The 17,079-nt window shown below is 51.8% G+C and overlaps 1 long non-coding RNA gene across 1 annotated transcript in view; it reads right to left on the bottom strand.

Moving 5' to 3' along the window:
• Positions 1–928: 928 nt before the first annotated feature.
• LOC135416512 (uncharacterized) overlaps positions 929–17,079 on the bottom strand; it is a 57,165-nt gene continuing 41,014 nt past the window's right edge. Inside the window, exons 4-6 of the long non-coding RNA XR_010431609.1 lie at positions 15,841–15,961; positions 1,950–2,051; positions 929–1,230 (exon numbers count right to left, since the gene is read on the bottom strand). This is a non-coding gene — a long non-coding RNA (uncharacterized LOC135416512). The remainder of the gene's footprint in view (positions 1,231–1,949; positions 2,052–15,840; positions 15,962–17,079) is intronic.

A 17,079-nucleotide genomic window follows, 5' to 3' on the forward strand; every position in this document is an offset into this window, starting at 1 on the left:
AGTGAGAGATTTTGTGTCTTCTTGCCACCTTTCCTCTAAAGGAAGGACAATCAGCAAACCCTTCATATCCATTTCAATAAAATCACCAGCTGGAGACACTGGCGAGGCCATTCCTGAGTTTCTGCTGGAACACCAGGGCCTGTGTGAAGCTGTTGGTCCCAATATCTCAAATATTCACAGTTAAATCTGAACCCAGAGGGTAAATGCTCATCCTGTGAGCCTAATGATGCTCCTGGAGAGGGGAGGACTTCCTTGAAGAGCTCCTCCATGGAGCTGTTGGAGCAGGATAATGGCATCTCACAGGCTACAATTAGGGAGGGATGTGGAAAAAGGTGTCAGGGAAAGCAATGAAAAGGGCAATTTATTTCTCCTTTTTCTCTCCACGTCTCCCGTGCTCCCTTTAGGCTCAGGTTTCTTCACAAGCAATTCATTCTTGTGACTTGTCATTTTAACAACTGCTCACACTTTTAGAGGACATTTCCAGGGGAAAGAAACCCATGGAAAAAACTGCTGCGAAGCTGCAGTGGCAAACGGGAAATATTTTACTTTTCTCTCCCTTTATCAGTGGCAGAACCATCTCCTGCCAACCAAACCATCTCTCTGTTATTAAATAACTCATAAGGGCTCAGACAATCCATGGCCTGCAGGGCTGCTTTGTAGGAGCTGAATTCCATCCCTGTTCATTCCTGTCTCTGGGATGGAGAATTTGACAGGAGTAATTTGAGGGTGAAGGAGGAGAATTCTGTTGTCTGTCATAAACTGTGATTAAGGTTTTACCAACCACCACTGGATCCTTATATTTTTGGGAGAAACACATGCAATATACTTTAACCCCCACGAGGGCTCTGTCCTGTGGCACAGGGTGGGAGATGAGCTTTGCTGACCTCCTTTGGTGCCCTGACAAATTCAGTGTCCTTAAAGCCTCCTCCTGTTGAGCACAAAGGCCACAAAGCTTTTATTATACCCTTAGAAATGAAAGACACTGTGATGCCTTGTTTTTTCATATTCTGTACATCCCCTGAGGTTTAAAGTTGACTTGTGGATCCCAGTTATTCCAAGTAAACCCCTTTCAGGCTGTTTTCTGAGGAAGTTTCTTATACATGAGCTTTTCCTACCTCTTGCAGGTCAAGTGGAGCAAGGCCTCCTCTTCCACAGCATCATCTCCCATCTGTCTGGTTCAATGCCAGTCAGAAACTTCAGGTCTTTTTTCAAGTCTTCAGGGGCCCAAGACTGTGGAATTCAATGCAATGGAAAAGCTCAATTCCCTGGAAAATCGTGGACCTCATGGAGCCCCAGCCCCACATCCCTCCTGCCCCCCCAGATAAAAACTCAATGGTTTGGGTTGGAAGGGACCTTAAAGCCCATCCCATTCCACCCCCTGCCATGGGCAGGGACACTTCCCACCATCCCAAGTTGCTCCAAGCCCCGTCCAACCTGGCCTGGAAATCCTTTAGAGCCAAGGGCTGCAGGTTCATGAACAACCAGGAGCCTAAAAGAGAGTTTTGGGGGAAATGTGTGTGTGCAAGGGAAGGAATAAAGAATGGAGATAGAGACCACCAGGAAAGCTGCATGGAAGGACCAGGATAAATGTAATTAAGGAAACCAGGGAATCCCAAAGAAAGGAGAAACTGAAGAATAATCCCACAAAGTGCATCAGAGACCAGAAGAAACTGGGTAAGTCCAGGAGTGAGTAAAGATCAAACAGGGACCGTGAGAGCGGGTCCAGGAGTCAGGGAGAAGGGAAGAAGGATTTGGGAAGGTTTGGGAAGGGAAGGTTTGGGAAGGGAAGGCAGACTGACAGTGGGGCTGCATGAAGGGGGATGAGAGTGCCCTGGAATTCCAGGAGCACAGGGAGCTGGGAGCACAGGAGCTCCCTGAGGGGGCACTGCAGTGTCCTGAGGGAGCTCAGCTGGGCCGTGAGAACACAAATGTCTCATTTTTGTCCTTACCTTGGAGATCTCTCAGACTCTCAGGGCTTCTGTAGTTGCATCCCAAATAACTCAGAGCAGTTTGGGAATCTGGGAAGTGGTGGCAGCTGACAATGAGCCACTCTGAGAAGGAAAGACATAGAAACCAACTAAGTAAAAGCAGCCAGTGCCCATGTACAGCTGGATCATGGCATTATCCCATTACAGCCCCTCCAAACCATATTCCTGACCAGGAGGGACCACAGGACACTCAGGAGATTTCCTGCTGGGAGCCCTTGAGCATCACCACTCTCCATATCATGGTCTGGACGTAATTCTTCAAACACAGGCCAAAGCCAATAATTAGCTCAGTGTGTAATTATCTCTTTCAGCACCTCTGCAGTTCAGACTCTGTGAGGAATTTATTTCCTGAAGGGCTTCGGAGGGTTTTGCAAGTACAGAATGAAATTTGTTAACTGTTAATAACTCCCAAATTAGCTCATTTATTAAGGGCTGGAAATAACTCAGCCCTGTCAGCCAGAATCAACAAGTTATCTGGGAATGTACAGAGGCAAAGAAACAAAAGGATATTTAACCCTTTCTCCAGTCCAAGGCAGGGGGAGGACCAGAGATATCAAAGGATGTCTCAGTTCCTGGCTGGGAGGGTGGGGAGGCCCTGGGATAGAATTCTCAGAGAAGCTGTGGCTGCCCCTGGATCCCTGGAAGTGTCCAAGGCCAGATTGGAGCAACTTGGGCCAGTGGAAGGTGTCCCTGCTCATGGCAGGGGTGGCACTGGATGGGCTTTGAGGTCCCTTCCCACCCAAGGTGTTCTGTAATTCCATGGCTCTGCTGGACCCTCTGAGCTTGATCCCCAGTTTATTTTATTTTGGGCTTTTCCCCTTTTGAGCACTGGGTGAGAAATTGTTTCAGAGTTCAGCTCCTCTCCCAGCACAACCCCCAGGTCAGACTGATACAAACTCCATGGTGAGCAGTGCCCTGGGATGGCACCAGGAGCTGAGCAGGAACAAACACACAACTGCTGTGCCAGTCATTCCCGTTTGGGAGCTGTGGGATGGCACCAGGAACAAACACACAACTGCTGTGCCAATCATTCCCATTTGAGAGTTGTGGGATGGCACCAGGAGCTGAGCAGGAACAAACACACAACTGCTGTGCCAGTCATTCCCGTTTGGGAGCCCTTGGAACAGACCTGCAGGTGTCGTGGATCCAGGAGGAAAGTCCTCGCTGTGCCCTGGATCTCTGCCCCCTGCAGGGGTCACTCCTTTGTCCTGCTCTCTCATGGCCACTGCCCTGCCTGGGAATAAACATTGTGTCTTGGAAGCCCTTCTCTAGTCCTTGTGTCACATGTGAGCCCCAGGCAGGCTGAGGGAAGCAATTTAACAGGGGGAAGCATCTCTCAGTGGTTTTGACAGGAATATCACATTCACTGGGTGAAATAAGGGCAGCAAATTGACTGCAGGGCTCTGGGGAAAGCTCTGAGTGCTGGGAGTCTCATGGGTTATTCACAGATAGAACCAGAGCAGCTTCAAGGGGCTGCAGCAGCAGTGACTGAGCCAGAGTGTCCCTAATGAGCAGCACAGTCCCCGTGTGACTCACTGAGCAGGACCCTCTGACCCCGCTGGGAGAGCAGTTCTGAGAGCTCCAACTCCCACAAAACTCGAGCTGGGAAAGAGTCTGGAGCAGCAGGAGGGGCTGAGGGAGCTGGGGGGGCTCAGCCTGGAGCAAAGGAGGCTCAGGGGGGACCTTCTGGCTCTGCAAGTCCCTGACAGGAGGGGGGAGCCGGGGGGGGTCGGGCTCTGCTCCCAGGGAACAAGGGACAGGAGGAGAGGGAACGGCCTCCAGCTGTGCCAGGGGAGGCTCAGGTGGGACAGGAGGAAAAAATAATCATGGAGAAGGCTGTACAGCAACCTGGTGAGCACAGTGGTGCAGTCCCCATCCCGGGAAGTGCCCAGAAACCGTGGGGATGTGGCACTGGGGGATGTGGTTTAGTGGTGAACGTGGTGGTGCTGGTGGAGAGCTGGACTTAAAGGTCTTTTCCAGCCTTAACAATTCCATGAGTCTGTTTTACAAACACGTGAAAGAAAAGCCTAAAAGAAACCTTGATCCCCAGCCCCTCAGGCCAGAGGTGTTCCTGGTGCATTCCCAGCCCTGTGGGCACTGGAGCTCCAGAGGCAGCACCATCTCCCTGTGACAAATGGGGCAGCTTTATCTCCAAACACAGACAACACAAAGCACCCTGATAAGGGCAAGGAATTTGTTTGCTTCTAATGGATTTCTGCCACTGGGAACAGAAATAAATGTCCTGTCAATTTGTAATAAATATACACCTGCCTTATCTCTGGTGTTAATCTGAGGAAGCAAAAGCTGTCTAATAAGAAGTGATAATATTTATTTTAACCTCTCCAAATCCTCAATGACACAGAGGAACGTGCATATTCCCAACTCCACGGGGTTTGTAATCCATTCCAGTATTTGGAAATATTATTTGAGGCCATTTGTTATCCCTTTGGATCAAAATAGAAATAGACTGTAAATACAGGTTTTTTTGGTCAAACCCAAAAGGTCACTGACTCTCTGAAGCTTTGACTGTGGTAAAGGAGATGCTGGGACTCCTCTCCAACCTGTATCCAGTGGGATGATCACTTCTTATCTGAGAACTCAATTTAAAACCATCCAAATCAGTAAGAAAACACCTTTAAAGCCAATTTTTGCCAGTGATTTGAAATGAGTTACCTGCAGAGAGACTCAACAGATCTTAATCTGCTACGTGGGACCTGTAAGAACATTTAACATGAAAATCTGTCAGCTCCCACATCACTGTGCTGAACTTGGGGAAGAAATTGCTGTGTTGGTAGAGGAGGAGGAATTGCAACTAAAAGAGAGAGAAAAGGGGCAGGAAAATGTTTCTATCAAAAATAGTGTGGGCACAGGCCTAGGGCAGGGACTGTCCCTGTGCTGGCACTGCTGGGGCACCTCCAGCCCTGGGGGCACTTCTGGGGTCTCAGACAAGAGAGACACGAGGGTCTGGAGCATGTGCAGGGAAGGGAAGGGAGCTGGGAAGGGGCTGGAGCAGCAGGAGGGGCTGAGGGAGCTGGGGGGGCTCAGCCTGGAGCAAAGGAGGCTCAGGGGGGACCTTCTGGCTCTGCAACCCCCTGACAGGAGGGGGGAGCCGGGGGGGGTCGGGCTCTGCTCCCAGGGAACAAGGGACAGGAGGAGAGGGAACGGCCTCCAGCTGTGCCAGGGGAGGCTCAGGTGGGACAGGAGGAGGAATTTCTGCCTGGAAAGGGTGGTGAGGCCTTGGCAGGGGCTGCCCAGGGAGGTTTGGAGTGCCCAGCCCTGGAGGTGTCCCAGGAAGGCCTGGCCGTGGCACTCAGTGCTCTGGGCTGGGGGACAAGGGGGGCATCGGGCACAGGGGGATCCAAGGGCTGGGAGGGCTTTTCCACCTTTAATGACTCTGGGATTCTACCTTTGGAGTTGGCTGCTGATGGTGGGAAGTGCACAGAGGGCAGTGAAATGTGTCTTCTGACTTTCCTACAGCTCAGTGGGATCAGTGCCATGGAAGGAATGGGAATCAGATCCACCAGGACAAAAGTCTGCAGAACTCTGGGGGGCTTAATCAGCCAAAATTTCCAGCCTAAATTGAGTTTCCAGCTCCCATTGCAGTGACCCCCCTGATCACACACACACTGCACACGGGGCTGTGGTGGCTCCTGAGCACTCCAACCCATTCCCATGGGAGTCCATAAAATAAACCAGCACTTGGCAGGAGAGAGCAGGAACCTTGATCAGGGAGGAAAACCTTTGAAAGCACCTCTTACAGGCCAAAAGGCTCCCTAAGGAAATCAGGTGAGGCAGGGACTGTGCTGAGCCAAAAGGCCTGATTTAGGTGAAACCCATCTGGATGAAAATGTCAGACAAGGGGGTGCTAAAAGAAAGGAAAATATAAAGATTGCTGGTGAGGGATGTCAGAATCAGGAGCTGATCCCATCTTATGGCTTCTCATTTTTCAGTAGACGTTGTTCATATCAAAAAATGAGATTTTGGGATCCAAAATTATTAGCATTTGGTTCTGTATAAAGTAGCAAAGTTTGGGTAAGGCTGTTATCCCATCCTTTCCTGTTGTGCCTTACTCCCTTGGCTCAGGTTAGTCAGACTTTGCCAAAAGAGTAATTTATGTGCATTTTAAGCATTTTCTAAGACACAAAATCTGGGGAGGAGGAAGAGACAAGGCACCAGAGTGGACAGGGCCTTGGTGGGCAGCTCCTGGCTGTGGCTGCTCTCCCACCACAGCTGACTCAGGAAGCATCTGTGGTCCCACATTCCCTGGCTTTCAAGCCTTTCCAAGGGACAAGTTGACATTTCAGAGCTCCCACCCCTGCCCATGACAGCAGCCACTGGCAACTGTCCCATGAATGGATGCTGGTTACAATTCCAGCTCAGTCCTGGGGAGGGAACCTGGGGTGGCTGTGAGATTCAAACCCAGGGAACCATCACAAACTGCTCAGAGCAAAGGAAGGGTTTTCCCTCCTTGCCAGGGCTTGCTGCCCATCCTTTAACGACGGAGCACAGAGGACTGGGGTGATAAAGGCAGATGGAGCACTTCTCATTTCTGTGCCCCTCCTGCCCCCTGACTGGCACCAGGCCAGCAGTCAGTGGCACTGAGTCCCTGGTGCCCCCTGCACATTCCTGCTGCTTCCCAGCACTGCCAGGCTGGGGTTAATGGATCACTGACACCGACAGATGGGATCCACGGGGCTGTGGAAGCTCAGGAGGGAACCTCAGGGTGACCTGAGCAGCAAAAGGTGACCTTGGACAGGAAGGTGACAGATAAAAGCTCAGCTCTGGCTGTTCTAAGGCAAAGGAAGCCTTGGACATGTGAGCAGGGGGATCCAGGCTCTCCTTGTCTAAACTCCCTGTTGGCAGAGCAGTTGTGGGAAGGGATGGACACAGGCAGAGCTGGTGGGGGTGTGTGACCATGACAATCAGCATCAGAGAGGATGAAAATGCTGCTTTTTGGGCAGGATTTGCCATTGCACTGATCACAGAATCACCAAGATTGAGCTCTGAGCTCACCAAGTCCAACCATTGCCCCAGCACGGCGTGTTCACCACGTTCTCAGGTGCCACATCCCTGTTTTTGGAACACTTCCAGGGATGGTGACTCCACCACCTCATTTGCTGCAGCCTTCCAGAAACCCAGCCCATTCCATGCTTTCAGGAGCCAAGGAATTACCACACCTTTGGGAGCAAGGCAAACATTCCCAGGGATCTCACTGTTACTGTGTTTCTCCAGATGGAAAGTCAGTTCTGAACTCAAACCTTCCTGACATTTTTGGAGTGAACAGGGATCCTCTGTCAGTCTTGGAGGATCTGAGTCTCTCAGAAACTATTCCCATTTTCAGGCAATGCCCTTTCTGAGGACACTCTTCCGAACTCTTTCCCAAAGATCTGTGCTCTCAGTGCTTTCCCTCTGCATCCCCTGCACAAAAGCTCTCCCAGCCTTTTCCTCCTCCATCCAACTGTGCAGCTCTCATTTGAACTTTTTAATGGATGCACTTTAGGAAACCAAACCCTTTGGATCTCGTTCCTCATTAGCTGGGGAAGGCTGATCTTTTGTCTTGGCTCAGTTTGGCTCCTCTGTGTGTGATCTGTGGGAGCTGAGCTGGGCTGGCCACGGCACCAGTTCCTAATCCAATTATCCCATTGTGTTCCCCTTCTCCGTGTCAGGGACCTCGTGTCTTCTTTGCACAACATGAAAGACACCCTTAAATCCTGGCACTAATTAGTTCACACATTAATATTGCCTAAGGCTGCCCAGATCCCTCTGCCTGAGGGGCTGGGAGAGCTGGGGGGGTTCACCTGGAGGAGAGAGGGATCCAGGGAGAGCTGAGAGCCCCTGGCAGGGCCTAAAGGGGCTCCAGGAGAGCTGGAGAGGGACTGGGGACAAGGGATGGAGGGACAGGACACAGGGAATGGCTTCCCACTGCCAGAGGGCAGGGACAGATGGGAGATTGGGATGGAATTGGGCTGGCCCAGGTTGCCCAGAGAAGCTGTGGCTGCCCCTGGATCCCTGGAAGTGTCCAAGGCCAGGTTGGATGGGGCTTGGGAGCAACCTGGGCTAGTGGAAGGTGTCCCTGCCCATGGTAGGAGGTGGCACTGGATGGGTTTTAAGGTCCTTCCATCCCAAACCATCCCAGGATTCCATGATTATCGACCCTGGACCTTTACAGCCTGGTTTGTGCTCAGGGAGCTCTGTGTGCTCTGGGCTTTGTGTTGATGGCTCAGCCACTGCAGAGAAGCTTTAAATGGCACAAACCCTCCCTGGCTGCTGGGAAAGCCTTAAAGGTTATTGCAAGAATTTTGATAAAGGTGCTACAAGACACAGGGTCCATTTTGGAGCTGTAAAGCTCAGACCTGCCTGATTCCCCTGTGTTGATTACAGGGTAACAGGATTAATCTTCCACACAGCACTGCAACGTATCCCATGGAACAGAGAGCCTGGAGATGAACCCTGTTAACTGGGAAAATCCCACCAGGATACAAACCATCAAGGGGGGCCTGATCCAGACTTACAGGGACCAAGGGAGATGAAGCCTCTGCTTTTTTTTTTTTTTTTACCTTGGGACAAGGTTTCCATGACCTTAAAGCATGAGTGATTTAAATCCTGCTCTTCCTGAGTGCTTTGGTCATTCAGAGCCGGGGACCAGCAGTGTAAACAATGTTCATTAATGAGGAAATAAATCCTTTGCCAGGACTGCAGGGATTTCAATGAATTTTAAACCTTCCAAACCACCTCTCTTGCTCTGTAAGGATTACAGCAGCCAATCGATTCCCCTTGATTCGGGGTGTTCATTTGTTTGGTTTCTTCTAATAAAAGGAACCCCAGGTGTTTATTGGCTGAACAGTTTATTTACACACTGTCCTTAAATCATGAACAGGGAGTGAAAGCAAACTGCCCGTGGGAAGGGTGTTGTGAGACCCAAAATGTAGGTGTTGGGTGGGGTTGGGGCTCCTCCAGGGGGACAGGGAAGCACCTCCTGCTCCTGTGCAGTGTCCCAGCAGTGGGCTGCACGATATGGAAATTCCTGTACAGCCCCATTCCACGTGGATTGAGGGAAGCTGCTGGTGATGTGAATGACTCACTCCCAGCAGCACATTAGGGGACTTTGCTGCCTGCAAACCCACTGCCTGTGCCCTAAATGTGACAAGAAGAAAGGGTTTCTTGCTCAAGCAAAGATAATCCCCTGACAGCCAAGCGGGAATGGGATGAGCCCCTGCTGCTTGATGATCCTCTGACAGCCAGGAGGGAACGGGATGAGCCCCTGCTGTGTTTGTGGGGTCACTGAGCATGGCTGGCACCCTCCAGGGCTGGACAGCCCTTTCCAGGAAGAACAATTTCCTAATATCCAATGAAAAAGCTTTGTTTTCCATGCAGCAGCTGGGAGGAACTACAACCCATCAAGCACCTTCTCTCAGTATTTTCCTGTGTGTTAACACGTTGTTGGAAGAGGAGGAAGTTCCCAAACACTTCCAAACCAACTGCTGGCTACTGAAAAATACTTCTTGGAAAATCCACAGGCACTCAGGCAGGTCTGTGCTGGGAAAGGGCACGACTGGGGGCATTAAACTGAGCCTTATCAAGGCTGGCACTGAATTTTGGGTTTTCATTAAACAGAGGCTAATTTAGGTCTTCAGCACTAAAATACAAAACATTGTTTTCATAAAATCATGGGATCCCAGACTGGTTTGGGTTGGAAGGGACCTCAAAGCCCATCCAGTGCCACCCCCTGCCATGGGCAGAGACTCCTCCCACTAGCCCAGGTTGCTCCAGCCTGGCCTTGGACACTTCCAGGGATCCAGGGGCAGCCACAGCTTCTCTGGGCACCAATTTTGGGAGTGGGTTGTGCAGAGCAGGATCTCAGAGAGGAAAAAGGCAGGATCTACGACCAAGTCCTGCTGTGGGCAGAGGAACTCCAATATCTCCAGAACACAGCCAACCCACACCCTGCCAGAACTCCACATTTGGTCCTTCATCTCCTGCTCAACTTTGGCTGCAACATCCACAAGGTTCAACATTTATTAACCAGGACAAACAGCATTTTCCCAGACATCTCATTTCCTTGGGGATCCTGGCTGGAAGAACAGCCAATGACTGAGAGCCTGAGCTCCTCCCGTGCCAGACTGCCCGTGCCAGGCTGCTGGAAATGCTTTGTACTTGTAATGGAATATGAAAATCAATTAAAAAACTCCTCTTCCTTAATTAAGGCCAAACACATGTGTGAAACTGTGTGACAGGTTGTTCAATAATTCAGCTGGAGCAGGGAGATGGGAAGAGCAAACAGCTCTGGAAGGTGTTTAAAGCTGAGGGTGAGCAGCAGCTGATCCGAACGGGAATGGCAGATGTTTCCCTCCATGTCCAACAAGTGTCATTGCCCCAAATAAGGGAAGAAACACTCCAGTGCAGCTGACAGGAATATGGGAACAAGGATGGGCGGGTGGGACACTCCTGACTGTGCAGCACCTCCATCAGCCCCTCCCCTGCTGCTCTGCCTTGGCCCTCCTGGGTCAGGGCCAGCCCAGCCACCCTCCCACCCCTCCCTCTGCAGGGCACAGGGATCAACTCCAGGGTTTTCCGTGGAGGTGAGGATGGGCAGGCTTCAAATCTCCAGTCCTTCAGCTTCTGCAGTTTAATTTTCCAGCTGCCCAGCCAGAAGGAGCATTTGGAGCAGTCCTGGTGCATTTGGGCTTGTTTTGACACGTGTAGGGATGTGCCACTGAAACTCGGGCACTGAGTCAGCCCTTGGGTTGGAAGGGACCTTAAATCTTGTCTCCTTCCACCCCCTGCCATGGGCAGGGACACCTTCCACCAGCCCAGGTTGCTCCAAGCCCCGTCCAACCTGGCCTTGGACACTTCCAGGGATCCAGGGGCAGCCACAGCTTCTCTGGGCAACTTGTGCCAGGGCCTCCCCCCCCTCATGGGGAAGGATTTCTTCCCAATATCCCATCTATCCCTGCCCTCCTTCAGCTCAAAGCCACTGGTGGTTTGCAGCAGGCAATGTCTTACACTCTGTCTGGGAGGAAAATAGGGAAGAGTCTTCTGCCCTGAGAGAGGTGGCAAAGGAAGCCAAGGCCTCTCCATCACTGACACACAGAGCAAAGCACTCAAACACCTTTTGTGCCTCTGCTCTGTCTCACAGAGATTTATGATTCCAGGCAACACTGCCTTTATTCTACACCAAGTGCAGCTGCAGCCCAAAGATGCGTTTGCTCTGTGGGAAATGAACAGTCCTGAACAAACCTGGAGCCATTTGGGAGCTGCTCTGCACAGGCAGGGCCCAAAGCAGTGCAGGACAGGGGAGGATGGATTGCAGGAGCATCCCTGGGTCAAAGTGCTGTGCAGGGAAAAGAGCCCCACTCCTACAAAAAGAATTCTTTTCCTGTGTGAAGCAGAGGAAGGAGCACTTGGAGTGGGGCTGATGGTCCTGGGAGAAGGCAGCTCTCAGAGGGGCTCCCCAAATGCCTGGGATTGAGATAGCACTGGGGCTAAAGTGGGAAGGGAGAGGGGGCAGGAGGCTGTGTTTTACCCCCAGAAGCCTCCTGGGGTGCAGGGCAATGGACCTGTGCTCAGGGTCACTGCTGACGAGTGACACAGACCTGAGATGAAGCAGCTCCAGGAAACAGAGTCCCTATTTTTAAACAGAATTCCTTGTGGAGTCAGACAGGCTCCTCAGCACCACAGGGAGACTGGATTTAGCTATTCCAGTGGCACTGCTCAGTCAGGATCAGGTCCTTGTCCTTCCCTAGTGAGTAACAGAACAGACCTACAAGGGTCAGAAACCTGGAGCTCCCCTGGAGTTATGGAATAAACCTGCAGACACAGTGCCCACAAGCTCAGGTGACTCCTGAGTCCTCAGCCAGGAACTCATTCCCTCATTAAACCCTGGACTGGCCTCCCTGCACACAAATGCACAGACACTGGTTCAGTGGGTTCAGTAACTCCCAGCTAAGATAACACAACATCTGTTCTCCCTTCATTTGCTCCCCTCACAATTCCACTGGTGCCTTAAACCCAGCAGGGAGGAAAACTGGAGCTGGTGGAGTGAGTCCAGAGGCCGTGGAGATGCTCCAAGGGCTGGAGCCCCTCTGCTCTGGAGCCAGGCTGGGAGAGCTGGGGGGGTTCACCTGGAGAAGAGAAGGATCCAGGGAGACCTGAGAGCCCCTTGCAGGGCCTAAAGGGGCTCCAGGAGAGCTGGAGAGGGACTGGGGACAAGGGCTGGAGGGACAGCACACAGGGAATGGCTTCCCACTGCCAGAGTGTGGTACCTTGTCCCACTGTATCCTGGAATCCCTCTGGTCTGTTCAGAGCATCACATCCCCCTCCCACCCCTCCCTCTGTGCCCAGGGCAGGCAATGTCCATATTTCACTTCCCAAACTTCCCCAACAATCCCAGAGAGTGACAGATCCACACCACAGCTTCAGAGGATCCGTGTTCCGTTCCTTTTACCCCCTGCAGCTGATTTGACAACACATTTCTCCCCCTGACACTTATCGAGGAGTCAGTCCTTTCCACAAGGACAAAAGCAAAATTCCTGGGTTTACTCAGAGCACCAGTTAGAGCTGTGCCCTCCCCAGCTGTTCTCTTATTCCTGGAGAACTGACATTTTCCTGCTTGTGCTGGACACTGCTGTAAGCACAGAGTTCAGCCCAGCCTGGACACCTCCCTGTTCCAGCAGCAGGAGGATCAAGCACAGAATTGTTCTGATGACCTTCAGTGTAGGACACACATGAGCAGCAAAATTGCCCCTGATGTGCCCAAAGCACAACCCTGCAGAATTTAAGGGCTCATCTTCCTCTTGCCACGAACAGGAAAAAGGACTTACCTTGGGTTTGACAATTAAAAAAGTGATTTTTCAGGATTGTTCACCATTTTAGTCCCTGTTCATCTCCTCCCACACCCTGCCCTGTCGCCCCAGCACATGAACCTTTCCTGGCTCAGTCTCACCATCAAAGATATTTCTGGCAGAAAGAGAAAAATGCCCCCAAAAATGTGGTACATGGTGGGTTTTTGAAGCAGAGGGAGCACTCTGTGTCACTGTGGCTCTGCAGTTCATTACAGAACTCCCTGCCCCAGGACAGTGCACTCTGCAAGCCACAATTTCATTTTAATAGGAGAGGATCTTATCCATGTGGATGAATTCCTGAGGGGAGGGAATGACAGGGATGGAACCAGGATTCTCTCAGCACTGACAGGACAGAGGCACAAATTAAACACTATAAAATTCTGTCTGAACACAAGAAAACACATTTTTCCTGTGAAGGTGGGCACAGGTTGCCCAGAGAAGGCTGCCCCTGGATCCCTGGAAGTGTCCAAGGCCAGGTTGGAGCAACCTGGGCCAGTGGAAGGTGTCCCTGCCCGTGGCAGGGGTGGCACTGGATGGGATTTAAGGTCCCTTCCAACCCAAACCACTCTGGGATTCTGTGAGACAGAGGGAAAGCAGTGTCCTGGCCCTGCTGCAGTTTCTGGGTCTTTCCACAGGAAGCTGACAGGAATCCTAAGGCACTATGCTAATGGATTTGGGAATATGAAAGAGCCCCTGCTGTGCACCCACATCCCTGTGCCATCCCTGGAGCACAGGCAGCTCCCGTGGCTGGGACAAACCCAGGAGTGAGGCAGACACAGCCCCAGCCCCTTTTCCAGGTGTCTAAAGGGAAGAACCAGGTCTTGAGCAGAGCTCAGACCTTGGTTTGGTCAGCACAGAGCAGACTGAGCTGATCCATGGGGACTGCACCTCTCCATGTGCCCCAGGCCATCATCACTTCCCAAAATTCCTTCCTGTGAAAGAGCCCAGGCCATGACACCCCACCCCAGGGATCATGGCTGTCCCTGCTGCCCCCGGGGCCTGTGGGAGGCTGGCACAAAACCCCTGCCAGAATCCCTGGGGATTTACACTGGGCATTGAAAATCCAGGCCAATTATCTCAGTGCTCATTAACACAATGAAACCTTGCAAAATTTGGGTTGTGTGCACTCATGGAATCCTGGAATGGTTTGGGTTGGAAGGGACCTCAAAGCCCATCCAGTGCCACCCCTGTCATGGGCAGGGACACCTTCCACCAGCCCAGGTTGCTCCAACCTGGCCTTGGACACTCCCAGGGATCCAGGGGCAGCCACAGCTTCTCTGGGCACCCTGTGCCAGGGCCTCCCCACCCTCCCAGCCAGCAATTCCTTCCCAATATCTGAATAATGTTTAATTCCAGGCTGCTCCAGGCAGCCCAGGATTTCCAGAGAACAGACAGAGCAGGACTGGGGGAGAGATGCCAGGCCATGATGGTGCTGTTGGGATGCACATCCTCTCCAGGCACAGCTGCCAGGAGGACTGGGAGCTCTTTGCTTTTAACATAAAACAAACACACTCCTTCCCCTCTGCCCTTCAGGTCACACATTCCATTTGTATTCTTCTCCTTCTGAATCCACAGTGGAGAGTAATTGCCTGGGAGTGAATGACTGGACTGCACAAGCAGGAGGGTTGCTAATTCTGGGGTCATTATCCTGCTGGGGAATGGAGGAGCCAGAGCTGGCAGCTGAGATGAGATTCTGAAGGCAAACACTTGTTATAGTCAGCTCTTAAATGATTCACTCTGAAACACAAGTTTGGGCCACTAATTACAAGAATGTAAAAATTTTTACTATTAAACAGAGAAGTCCATCAAGGAAAACTGGCCTTTCCTCAACAGAATCATGGAATCCTGGAATGGTTTGGGTTGGGAGGGACCTTAAAAACCATCTTATTCCACCCCCTCCATGGGCAGGGACACCTTCCACCAGCCCAGATTGCTCCAAGCTGGCCTTGGACACTCCCAGGGATCCAGGGGCAGCCACAGCTTCTCTGGGCAACCTGGGCCAGGGCCTGCCCACCCTCCCAGCCAGGAATTCCTTCCCAGTCTCCCATCTCTCCCTGCCCTCTGGCAGTGGGAAGCCATTCCTCTGTCCATGGCCTCTCACAGTCTCCCAAGCCCAGCTGAAGCCCCACATCCCTTCCCAATCCCCTGTCCCTGAGCAGCTCTGATGCCACTGGATCCCAGGCCCTGGTAGCCAGGTTTTTTCAGCCAGACTACAGAAGGCCACCCATGTGATTTTTGGATCAGGAAAGCAACTCCTACTATTGCCAGCCAGCTGTAACCCACTCCCACACCATCCCCAGTGTCTCTGAGGGCTCGCAGGGAGCTGGGCTCTCACGGGGGTATTTCCCAACCCCACGTGCAGATGGGAGCACCTGGGCTTTGTCTCTCCACAGGATGCCCTGGAGCATCCCAGCTCCTGATTAAATCAAATGCCAGCTTGGATTCTGTCTCACAACTTTTCTGCAGATCTCGGTGTTCGGCTGCTGAGCAGAGCCCATCACAAATTATTAATGAGTGAGTTCCATCTCCCTGTGCCCCTTTATTAGGCTGCTCAGCAGAGCCAAACCTTCAAAGTCCAGAGAGTGAAAGGATTGAGAAGCAGTGGGTTATTGAGAGAGGTGTGTAAATCCTGCCATTAATAATGGTTTAAAGGCAGGGAGTGTACACAGGGATAATTCCTCAGGCAGAGCCAGGAGTAGTCCAGACAATGGCAACAGCATCTCTAATTAAAGGAGGAGTCAGTGATTAATTAAACTTCTTTTAGAAAGAAAGTAGACACAAAATCCCCCCCTTCTGGAGACTTGCAGGCCATGCACTGGGCACAGGGAGGGGGACTCCCCAACACCTGGGGCTGCTCCAGCCCAAACTACCTCCAGGCCACCATTCCCACTGTTATTGTCCGTGCCTCCCTCTGTAACCACAATCCATGGAATTTGATGCTGGTTTGGATTCACCAGTGACAATTTACTGCCAGGTTCTCTTTAAATCCTGTCCCTTGGTGACATGCTCACCTCCACATCCCCCAGGGGAGGTTTCCCTGCTGCTCCAGCAGTGCCCAGTTGTTCATTGCTCTGATCTCCACAGGAAGCGCTGTCGGCACCGAGGGGCTGATCCAGGACTGTCCATCCTCTCCTGGGAACAAAGCAGGGACAAATCATTTGTCTCTTCCCAGCATTCAACCAAACTGCTGCTTTTCCAGTGTTCCCTTTCACAGGCTGAAGACTCTCCCTGGGCCAGTGGAAAGTGTCCCACCCATGGCAGGGGCTGGAACTGGAGGGGCTGGAAGGTCCCTTCCAACCCAACCCACCCTGTGATTCTGTGATAATTCAGTCCCCTCCTGATGTCCCTGTGTACATCTCACCCATCATCACCTGATTCCCACGTGCAGGGACACCTCCCACTAGAGCAGGATGCTCCAGGACTCCTCCAGCCTGGCCCCCCCTCTCCCAGTTCCCGGTGCCAATGCTGTGCCCACCCAGCTCTCCCAGCAGGGCTCAGGCTGCTTTGGCTCCACGGATGGAAAGCTCACCCTGACTTGCCCAAGGCAGAAATATGGTGATGGCCTCAGTCGTTCCAAATGTCATGGTTTTTTCCCTGTGTTTCAGCACAAACCACCCTGACATTTCAAATCCCTGCTCGGATTTCAATGAGGGGTCACTCAGTGCTTCCCCCCTGTTATCCCTGCAAAGTCCATAAACGCTGCGAAACGAAGGAGCTGCCTCCCTGGGAAATTCAGATGCCACTGATCAAATGAGTGTCTGCCCCCATCCTGCAGAAATGATGAGCTGTAAATGCAGATTGCAGGTGAGCTGTGTTTTGGGAGCAGGTCTGGGGGAGCAGCACGGTGTGTGCCCTGCTCACAGAGCGTGGGGCTGGTTGGGATCCAAACCTCTGCTGTTGCTGGTTTTCTCTGGTTCAAATTATAAATACAAGTGGTTCATTAAATGTTTTTTAAATTCATTTATGCAGCAACTACCTGACACCTGGGTAGTGCACTAGGAAGGCTGTATTTTATATGTACATGTAGGATTGGGAATTTTATTATAATTCTAGAGAACTGTAAATTTGCAAGCAAGAAGAAGCAGGCTCATAGTTACAAAAGGAGTAGAATTGGTTATATATCACTGAAAAAATAAGATCAGCTTCCCCTGGAGTATCCACAGGGATCACTCCAGCTGGGGGCTCAGTCCAACATTGGATTTGCCCCCTGCTCCATCAGCTCAGTGCCACTGAGCCACTGGCCAGTTCTT

The sequence above is a fragment of the Pseudopipra pipra genome, chromosome 6, assembly GCF_036250125.1.
Source record: "Pseudopipra pipra isolate bDixPip1 chromosome 6, bDixPip1.hap1, whole genome shotgun sequence".
NCBI classification, from domain to species: Eukaryota; Metazoa; Chordata; class Aves; order Passeriformes; family Pipridae; genus Pseudopipra; species Pseudopipra pipra.